Genomic DNA, 10,940 nt, shown 5'->3' on the forward strand with positions numbered 1-10,940 from the left:
CGGCCGCCCCCCGCAGGCCCAGGCCGGCTGGTGTGCCCGGCCCGGGGCATCGCTCACCTGCAAAGGCCCAGAGAGGCACTGGGGGCGCGGGAGGCGGGGAGGAGGAACGGGAGAGACCCATTTAGAAGTGAGTGTCTGTGTGGTGTCTTTCATCAGACAGGAGGCCCCCTGAAATTGAAAACAAAAGTGGGGGGTAGTTGTATGTCTCCCTCCCCCAGACTAAGGGGGCCTACGAAGTGGCAGGGGCTAGGGTCTGCTTTTAAAGATTGGGTGTCAAAGGAATGAGAATGTTTGTAAAGCTGGTGGCCCGGCCTCACCGTGCAATCCAGGCTGGCCTTGAACTCCTTATCTTCCAGCCTTAGCCTCCTCGGTAGCTGGGGTGACAGGCGTGAGCCACCAAATACTAAGATTGACTCTGTTGTTTCAATGACTACTGATTACCTAGTAAATATCGTTCTGGAAAGGAGAGGACACTGGTACTGGGTGCTGTCCTTTAACTTTTCCACTCACGCCTAGATCTACCACTTGAGCCACAGTTCCACTCACAGACGTTCCTGCCTGGGCTGGCTTTGTACTTAGAGCCTCAGATCTCAGCCTCCTGAGTAGCTAGGATTACAGGCATGAGCCACTGGCTCCCAGCTTGACTTGAATTCATCACTGTCTCTCCTTTCTCTCTGCCTAAACAGTGTCAACATCCTTCCTTGGGATGGGGGTAGGGGGGGACTATGGAGGGTTGTTTTGAGTTAATACATAGGGGTGAGTTGTCTAAAAGGCTTGATTGCCTTGGTTCACTGTTGGCTCTCCTGCCTGTGTAGATGGGGCTTCTTTGGAATGTTCCAGATGTGTGTGTGTGTGTGTGTGTGTGTGTGTGTGTGTGTGTCCTGGGCTTAGCTGGGGGCCCTGGCTTGTCCTGAATGCTTTGCTCCACCTTGACCCCTCCTCTCCCCATCCCAAACACCCCTCTCTTTCCAGCCTGGCTGTTGTGGTGAAGCTAATCAGAAGTAATTATGGGGGAAGGAGGGATCCTGAGAAGGACCCCGCAGAGACCACCTCATCCGCCCTGACCCAGCCCTGGTGGCCCTGGCCCTCAGGCCTCAGCCTGGCTCAGCCCTGTCTGATACTGGTGAGCCCACCAGCACCCACCTCCACCCCCTCCCTTTCCTTCCCACATCCCACAGCTGGCTTTGCCTTAGTCTCCCTGCAGCCCTTCTCTATTCATCCTGCACTCAGTGAGACTGGGCCCAGGCTGGGCTGGCTGTTGCTAGGGTGGGGGGGGGGGACGGGGGGGGCGACTGGTCGCTGCCCTCAGGAAGCAGCTGCCAGGAAAGACCACAAGCACTTGTGGGGGAGGATGTCTCTTCTACCACCTTTGTGATGTGAGCAAAGCAGAGCACCCCGGCTCCAGAACTCAGCTCCCCAGGGATAATGGCCACCCTACCCCCATCCTTCCAAGCTCCCAACTCTTGTCATCCCTTCCTCTGCCCCCTGTGTGGACTCTATCAGGCCTGGCTCTGTTCCTCCTCCTCTTTTTCCTCTTCCTCCTTCCTTCTCCTCCAGCAGCCTTTCCTCCACTTGGGTTTATTCTGTCCTTTGTTAGAGGAGCCCTCTGCCATGCAGAGGCCCTTGATTGGCATCTCGCAGTATAGGGTTTAAGCTGAAAGAGTCCATGGAAAGCCAAGCACTGGTGGTTCACGCCTGTAATCCTAACTGCTCGGGAGGCTGAGATCTAAGGATCGGGGTTCAAAGCCAGCCTAGGCAGAAAGGTCCCTGTGAGAATCTTATCTCCAAAGAAGCACTCAAAAACAAAAACAAAAAACGTAGAGCTGTGGCTCAAGTGGTGGAGCACTAACCTTGAGCACTAAGAGGCTCAGGGACAGTGCCCCGGCCCTGAATTCAAGCCTCACAACTACCCCCCCCCCAACAAAAGAGTCCATGGAGATCTGGAGATCAGCTGGTCCTTCGATACTAGGGCCCTGATGGACAGCAGAATCCCACTCACTCTGCGTTCTTATCTACTCCCTCCTGGGGTGGCACCTGAGAGGCAGAGCCGGGGTCAGTTCCTTCCTCTGTTCCTCCATACTCCCAGAAAGAAAGGCACAAACAGGCATCCCTGCCAGTGCCATCCTGCCTTCCTGCCACGCCTGCCCCAGCAGCCTGGACCCAGGGACCAGGGGGTAGAGTGGGAGAGACCGGAGGGACCCACTTAAGGCTCTCTAATTTGCTCCTGCTCCTTGGTGTCCAGAGGAAAACAGGCCTCCTGTGCACAAGAGAGTCTCAAGCATAAACAGAGGTCAGTGCCCCCCTGCCCCTACCCCGGAGGTGCCAAGGTGGTAATTAGGCTTGAGGGGGGTGAGACCTGGAAGGATGGGGGTGGGGTAGCCATTATCCTGGGGAGCTGAGCTGGGCAGAGGAGCTGTGTGGTCTGGGAAAATGGGTGGTTTGTAGGTGGTCTGGGGAGGGGGGATGAGTGAGGGTTTGGGAGGAAAGCTGGAGGGGCAGCAGGGAGGTGTAAGAGGGGGCAGCGGCATTGCAGAGCAGCGTGGAATCTTTCCTGTGTCTCTGCCCAGGTTCCAGGGGCCTCCCCAAGTAGGGGCTGGGCCACAAGGTGGCCTCTACAGGTTTTGCCTGGGGGCCAGTACAGTGGAACCCCTGGACTTCCACAACAGTGGGGGGGACAGTTCAGGTCAGAGGCCCTGGGAGCCATCTCCCATCTGCTCCCTCAGTCTGGGCAAAGGAATGGGGATACCCATGGTGCTCGGCAGGGTCCCTGGTACTGCCTATGGCACTCCTGTTCTCTGGATGTGTGCCTTCTCCATTGTCCCAGCTCCCAGCCTTCTTCTCTCTCTATAGAGATACACTCCTTTAGCAGCTCCAAAGGAACTTTTGTCTCTCGACCCCATGGGAAGTTCAGATCCACAAGTCAGCCCCCAGGAGCCCTATCATCCTCTGCCATTCTGGGTCAGGCTGCTTAAGGCCTCTTGTATCAATGACTCCATCTTCCTCAGCGTCCTCAGTCTTCCTACCTGTAAAATGGGAGTACTCCAACACTTAAGTGCCAGGATGAAAGAAGCCAGTCCAGGGTCAGTGTTCACACAAGGGCAGTTACTGCAGTGACTAATGTCCCACAAGATTCCTCTCACATCCACCTGGAACCCAGAACCTGGCTATGACCCTTGGCATAGGGACCAGGACAGTGGCTGGCAGAGGGTGGGGTGAACAGGTCACACGGGGAGGAGGTGGAGTTGCGAGGACTGTCCAGTGGTATCCTTCCCAAGCCCCGGGCACATTCCTCTTCCCCTGCTCTCACCACCTGCTGATGCCACCTGTATCACTGCCATTGCCACAGGCCTGGCCTCTACAGCAAGACAGAGGGCAGGGAGACACCACACACAGTACCTACCTTTGCCCCGAGGTGGGGGGGGTGGAGGGAAGGCACAACTTGGACAGGCATCTGGGACACCTGCTGTTGTCACACGAGAGCACACAGGGTCCATGTGCTGATTTGATCCTGGGTCCCTTGGCACTTGGAGTGTACTTAGAACAGAGGCTTGGTCTCCACCCTCAAGCTGGGAGCTTCTGAGGCCAGCGCAGGGGTCCTCTGAGGCAGAGATAGGCCTGGACTCTTCTTACCCCACGAGCCAGGCCCAAGGGCACTTCCTTAGATTTGAATGGATCTGCCTGGCACCATTTCCCCCAGGGTTCAACAGCCTCTCCCCATCCCTTGCTTAGATCCTAGATTCTCCATGGGTGGGAAAGTCCCTGGGGAAGCCACAGAACACTGGGGAAACTTGCCCATGTGGGAGGGGGAGCATGGGTGGAGAGGCAGCCTGTAGTGCAGGGTCATTCCCAGACAAACTGCTTTTCCTCTCCCCTTAAAGCCAGGCCAACCAACTTCTTCCGGGGAGCTGGAGGGGACAGGAACTACATAGGGTTGTGTGTGTGTGTGTGTGTGTGTGTGTGTGTGTAGTAGTAGTAGTAGTAGTAGTAGTAGTAGTAGTCCTGAACCAAGGGAAAGAGAGGCACGCTGCCTCCCCTCCCCCAACACACACCTGCAGTTAGGCCAGAAGAGAAGCCTGCAGGGGGCACTCGTGGGCGGCCAGGGGCATCTGATGCAAGACTCTCCCCTCCACCCCCAACCCTATTAAGTATCACCTATCTGGGGCTGGGAAGGTGGCTCAGTGGTAGAGTGCTTGCCTTGCATGCTTGAGGCCCTGGGTTTGATTCCTCAGCACCACATAAACAGAAAAAGCCAGAAGTGGCGCTGTGGCTCAAGTGGTAGAGCGCTAGCCTTGAGCTGAAGAGCTGAGGGACAGTGCCCAGGCCCAGAGTTCAAGTCCCACCACTGACACAAAAAAGAAAAGTATCACCTATCTAGGGAAAAGAATGCCAGGCCAGAGTTTACAGAGTTCTCCAAGGAATGGTGGAGGGATGTCAGGGGGAGTCACTTAGAGAAAGAAAAGAGAGACCCCCCCCCAAGAGACCATCTCCTGGGCCCCCTGTTTTTGTGCCAAACCTTCTTGGGGACTGTCTCCTGTTTTAAGGTCATTCCCATGCTCCTGCAATACACCTCAAAAGTAAGAAGATAGCCAGTAAAGGCGGGCTGTGGCTAGAATTATGGGGTTCTAAGGAGACTGACCACCTCCTGACTTCAGTTGCTCAGTCTTAGGGCTTTCAGATTGGAAACAGTTCAAGTCAGAGTGAAATACAACCAGTGGGAGATGTCAAGAAACTTGAGTGGCCAGGCATGGTAGTAGAAGCCTGTAATCCTAGTATTTGAGAGGCAGAGGCAGGAGGATTTAAAGTTCTAGGCCAGACAGGAGCTCCATAGGAAGAAGGAGAGAGGGAGAGAGAGACGCAGGGGGAAAAAGAAAAGGGAGAGTGAAAGAAACTTGGCTGTGCACAGGGGGAACTTCATCCTGAAAAAGAAAGCCACCAGTCAAAGAGTTTGAAATGTCAGTGGAATCACATACCCCAAGGAATGCCTCGTGTCAAAAAGCCTTCTGTGAGTCCCCATCTAAACCTGTCCCACCCTACTGCAACTTCTCCTTGAGTTCCTGAAGACATCCTGAACTCACCAGTCTGTAAAGACATATTTATTTATGGGATTATGGATTAATCCTCCTCCCCCACAACACAGTAAGTGCCAGAAGCCAGCTTCTCCATGTGCCAAGGCAGTCAGCCCTGAAAGCCCACAGCAAGTCTGGGGTAAGGCAGAGGATGTGGCTGCAGTTGAAGGGCATGGTGGGCACCCAGGCTGGCAAGGTAAATTGGCATCGGATCAGGGCGGGCTATAAATGCCAGGCAACACTGGGACTTTATCCTGCCGGCAATGGGGAGCCATCAAAGGTTTTTGGGCATCAGAGTGCATGCTCCAACCTGTGTTCTAAGACGTCTCTTAGTGCAGTGCGGAGGAGTGACTAGAGGAGTGTGCAAGGGAAGATGGGGGCCGGGGGAGGGGAGGAGGCGGGGGGGGGGGATATGCTCCCCATTGCACACGGTTGCAATCTCCTCAGGAACTGGTAAGAAAAGGCAGAAGTGAATGGAGATCAATGGACACAACCTCTGATACTACAGCGAAGACTGGTCTTGGTGACCCTTGGGGATGGTGGAGGAGGGGGCATGAAGGAGGGTTTGCAAATTTCTAGGCACTCTGTCTTGGAGGTAGGGATGCTTTAAGCTGCCTTTGGCACCAGTACTGCAGGGAGATGCATGCGATTTGGACATGTTGGGCAGGAAGTCCTTTCTGCTATCCTCCAATATCTATTCTCCAGTTCTACTGTAGTTCTACAGTTCCACACTGTCTAAGTCTCTGGAAACCCAGGCAGGCTACCATATCTCCACCAGGACACAGAGTGAGCGGGAGGGGGAAAGGGAAGGGGAGGTGATGAGGCTAAGCACCAATTCTCCTGGTCTCCTGGACTGGCTCCCCTTTTCCCCTCTATTGGTAACCCCATCCCCTCACAGGTGCAGAGGAGACTCCCCAGAGTCTGGATGAAATTGAGAAGAGAGTTGGGAGCTTCTTGCCATGGCCCTACTTCCCCCCCCCCCCCATATTTCTGAAATCATGTGTTGATACTGGTACTTTCTGTTGTTATTTTTGTCACTTGTGGGGCTTGAATGCTGGGTCTGGGAGCTATACCTCAGCTCTTCAGCTCAAGGCTAGGGCTGTACCACTTGAGCCACAGCACCACTTCCAGTTCTCTGGTGGTTAATTGGAGATAAGAGGTTCATGGACTTTCCTGCCCGGGCTGGCGTTGAACTGCAATCCTCAGATCTCAGCCTCTTGAGTAGCTAGGATTACAGGCGTGAGCCACCAGCGCCCTGCTTCCAGGACTCTACTTTAGTGAGGATTAATGATGTGCTTTGATCCCTAGACTTTTCTCTGGCAGTTGGAGCAGGGGAAGGGGAAGGACTGAATGTCAGAGAGGACATATTTAGCCCCAAGAACAATGCCCTCCTCACCTGCCCATCAGAGGAGCCAGGGCACACTGAAGCTTGTAAAAGGTGTCCCCTTTGCCCCCCCTCAAGATTCTTGGAACTCTTAGCAGAATAGAAAGAGGGTAGGGAGGAACACCAGGTGGTGCAAAGTCTAGCAACATGCACAGGGTAGAAAGAAGTTCCAGGACATGGACAAGGAGGGAGCATCCCAAGTTCAAATGCACAGCCCTCCATGGAAGGATTCAGACCCCAAGGCATTAGGGAGCTCACCACACCACAAGGGGTTGCCAGCATCCTTGCTGAGGGCGATAGCAGATGGGGTAGAGGGGAGCCCCACACCTTACTCTAGTCAGAAAGCCTCTTCCGTGCTGTGATTTCTATCCTAGGCATCTGCCTGAGATTCCACTTTGGAAGAGATAGAAAGAAAGGTTGGTCCTAGAACAAACAACCCCGCAGTTTTGAAAGGGTCAGCCCTGTAATTCCACAGCCTCAGGAAAACTGAAAACCCACTGGCTTTGCCTGGCCCTGGGAGCAAAAGCTGACATTCAGCTTTTCAAATGTGCGGAGCTGAACAAATGTCTGAGTTGAGCTAACACCCAGAGGAAATCGCCCTGGTGCAGGTTAGCATCTGTCACTGACAGGGCTGGTCCTGAACTGTGTGGGTCCCAGCACCAAGAAGACCAGCTGTCAGTGGGGGTCCACACCCCCTCCCCGCAAGCTGAGGCCAGCAAGCCTAGCCTCTCTGCTCTCTTTGCCCCTCCAGGTCAGCGACCACCCAGCAGTCGGCATCAGTCAAGGGGGTGAGGCCAAGAAAGGGTTAATCTGGCAGAGCCTTTCATCTGCAGTCTGGCGGGCTCCCAAGGCCCACAGGCTGGGTACCTGGGCGCCTACCTCCGTCGGTGGGGCGGAGACGTGACCACAGGGCAGCCCTGCCGTCTGCATTCCTCCCGTGTGAGTGACAGCTGCGCGGCCACGCCCGCTGCGCAGAGGAGGGGCGGGCCCACCGCGGGACGGAGGGAGGGGAGACGGGGCTGGGGGATGGGGGCAGCCTGCTTCTTGCTGGGGCCCTGCCTTTGGAGGGGTTCACGGTGAGGAGAGGGATCAGGAGAACTGGAGGTGTGAGGATGGGACCCCTGGACAGAGACGTGGCCCGGTCTGCATTGGAAGTCGGGGTTTGGGATGGAAAGATGGTTAGGGCTCTAGGGAGGAGCCGTCGGGCAGGCCAGCCAGGCATAGGCCAAAGGCCCTGGGAATTGTCTCTGTCCCCATGTCCTTCCTATGCTCCAGGTCTCCATATAAACTTCAACCCTCCCATTAACAGAAGCAAGGGCGGCCATCCTCAATTCCTCCCCTCTGAACTCACCAGCCTTTGATCTCTCCTGGAGGAGCCTGTTGGTACAAACAGGAAGTCGCCTTAGGCTTGAAGCAAACTTCAACGGGGGTGTAAACAGGCAAGCACCTCACCTGCTGCTTTTTCTGGGAGCCCAGTGGCACTGGGGCTCCAAGATAGAGGCCAAGGTTCAGGCAGGGGCATGGCATCTGATCTCTAAGGGGAGTGGGGAAAGTTACCCCACTTCACACTCAAGCCTGGGGGCGTCTCTGAAAGCCCCCCAGGATTGCAGAGGGGGCTTCTCAGAGGGATTTGATTGCCTCCAACAAAGCAGAGGTGGCCCAGCTTCAATACCTCCACACTGAGTTTTTGAGGCCTCTTCCCTGGCAAAGTAAAGCCTGCTGAAATCATTTGTTTTTCTTTCCTTTCTTGTTTTTGTTTGTTCTGTTTTTGTTTTGTTTCATTGGGATTGGGGTTTGGGTTTGGGGTTATGTATTTATTATCTATTTTACACAGGGATCTCACAGGTACATCTAGACTGGCCTTGAACTTGTGACTCCTGAGGTACTGGTTTCAAGAATGCATTGCCACACCTAGTGAGCTCCCTGAAGTCACCTTGTCCATCCAAGCCCTTTGTCCATCTACCCTTTTTAGCTCAGGAGCAGAGTGACTGGCTAGCATGGCTGGGGCTCAGAATTCATCCTGAGCACTGCAATTGATTATCCATCAGTCATCAATAAAGCAAGAAATCACAGCTTCTTGAAGGCCTTAGGAGCCCCAGCATCTCGGACCCATAGTGAGCTATCAAAAAACAGACTTCCTGAGAATTTCCCATCTTCCAAGCCTCATTTCCAACCAGCAACCAAGCTCAATTTGAAGCAAAGGCTCAGTTCTGGCTTCCAGCCTCCTTGCAAGGATTCTAAGAGTCCTGGGTACATGCACAGCGCAGGGCAAGGAGAGGCTAAGGGAGGGGAGCTCCCTAAGGAGAGAGGAGGATGAACAGAAGTACGATTTTCTGCCAGTCCTTTCCCCTACTCCTGAAATCCTTTCGATATCTTTAGATTGTGGCTCTGTCAGTTTCATGTCTCTGGAAGAACAGGTAGAAGTTTGGTCTAATATATCTGGATTTTTTTTTTCTGACAGCCATTTCTGTCTTTGGAGTCTTACAAAGTTGATCTTCTCTTTCTCTATCCTTAATTATGTCATTAATGTCCAGATAGTGGGGCTTAGGCCACTTTTCAGGGAAGTACCAGCAGACTGTCAATCAGGGAAAACATCTCAAGGAAAAGCCATCTTCACCTGAGCAAGGGGCAAGGAGAAGGTGTGAGGCAGCCAGGAGATCCTGCTTCATTCTCCCCCAACTCAGCTCTGGGGCCCATAATTCCACCTCAGTTATCCCATCTCTAAAATGGGATAATAACTCTAGCAACTACTCAGTGGGTGTTCTGAAGGCTCATCTGCTAATTAGAAATGGCTGCTGGGTGGTCGGCGCCATAGGAGAGTAGGCCAGCCTGGTTGCTGGAATCGCACTCCAAGGCTTGTGGTTCTCAGCTTAAATGAGATAAACCACTGAGCCGCCTATCTCCACCTCTACTGCTCCCCTGCCCCTAGTATCCCAGGCATGAACCTTGAGAAAAGAAAAAAAGAAAAAGGCTGAGGACCTAGGAAAAAATAACAAGGCATCAGTCTAAACTCAGGAAAGGATAAGATCAAATAAGAAAAGAAGTCAGTAGATCTCAGCAGAGGTAGTTTCTCTGCCTGGCTTCTGGGGCTTGAGCTTAGCTATAGCGCGTAGCTGTCCCAGTGTGCACAGGACTGTCCTGGCTTTAGGTTGGAAAACCCTACATTCCCCAGAGACTCTTTTGTTAGGAGCAAGCTGGGACCATTGCTGATCCTTTCTTGGCTCAGGTTTGGAGACTAGAAGAGATTGGAAGGGGAAGAGATCTCCAATGCTGCTTTTCTTCATGGTGCCAGCTTTTCTGCAGCACCCACGTGGCAAGGCAAAATGCTGGAAGATCTCATCTTCCAAAGCCACATGACATCACAGCCAAGCGTCGCCTGCCCCTCGCTGAGGTCCTGGCCCCTTCTGCCCTCCTCCAGTGAGATTTCTCTTCCAAGGACTGGATCCCTGCTTGTACACTCACTCAAACACACACACACACACACACACACACACACACACACACACCCAGGGAGCACCTTGGAGACAAGCCTCAGGTTGCCATCTGGTGGTAATTCCCCAGGGAAGAGGTTTGCCCAGGTGACCCCTAGGTCGGGCTCCTTTTAAATAGCCCTAAATTGTCTTTGACACAGGCAACCTTGGGGGGGGGTGTCACTGCTGGGGGAGGAAGACCTAAGGCTTTGAAGGCCACACCCCCAAGGGCACTACCTTGAAGCCACTTCTGGCAGTGAGCCTTACAGCTGTGTAACAGCCCACAGGCATTCTTGAAGGGTGGCTACAGCACAGACCCTCTGAAAGGGGTAAGGAAGTGAGGGGCAGGCCCTCCCTTACACATGCCCATCTGTTTTCTTTTAGGAAGCCCCAGACCCCTGATTCTCCCACCACCACTAGGCAAACACATACAAGTCTCTGTTGATCTTAAAACACAACCGTCATTGTATAAAGTGAGAAACCTTGGCTTAAGGGAGACCTGGATGAGGGAACATAGTGAATGGTGCTCCCGGCTTTTCTCAGCCTGGTGGCTTCGCACACAGCAGAGACGTGAGATTGCAGGTGCCCCGGCCCTGCTGGGACACGGCAATCCTTGTGGCATCAGATTAAGGGGGTGGGCAAGCAGCCTGGCCTTGGGCCTCTTGCTCAGAGCCAGGCCTCCCAGGCTGGCCAGGGAGCTGTCAAATCCCCCACTACAGAGACAAATGGAGCCGTCAGAGAAAATAGCTCCTAATGGAGAGCAGGAGCCAGGCTGGGCTGGGCTGGGGGGGAGGCCTCTGCTGGCCAGATGTGAATTCTTCACTAATCACACCAAATTGGCCCAATTTGTTCACTGACACGTGGGGGGACCGGCTTTGCCTTTCTCCCACTGCGCAGGCTTCTCTCCCTCCTGCATGGAAGCACTTTTGCTCTAGAGATGGGGCTGGCCAGCTGACAGCAGGACTGGGGAGCGGAGGGGGGCTGCTAGGCCAAGCTTACAACTCCTCCCTCTCTGTAGGA

Source organism: Dipodomys ordii, unplaced genomic scaffold (genome assembly GCF_000151885.1).
Source record: "Dipodomys ordii isolate 6190 unplaced genomic scaffold, Dord_2.0 Scaffold7, whole genome shotgun sequence".
Classification (NCBI taxonomy): domain Eukaryota; kingdom Metazoa; phylum Chordata; class Mammalia; order Rodentia; family Heteromyidae; genus Dipodomys; species Dipodomys ordii.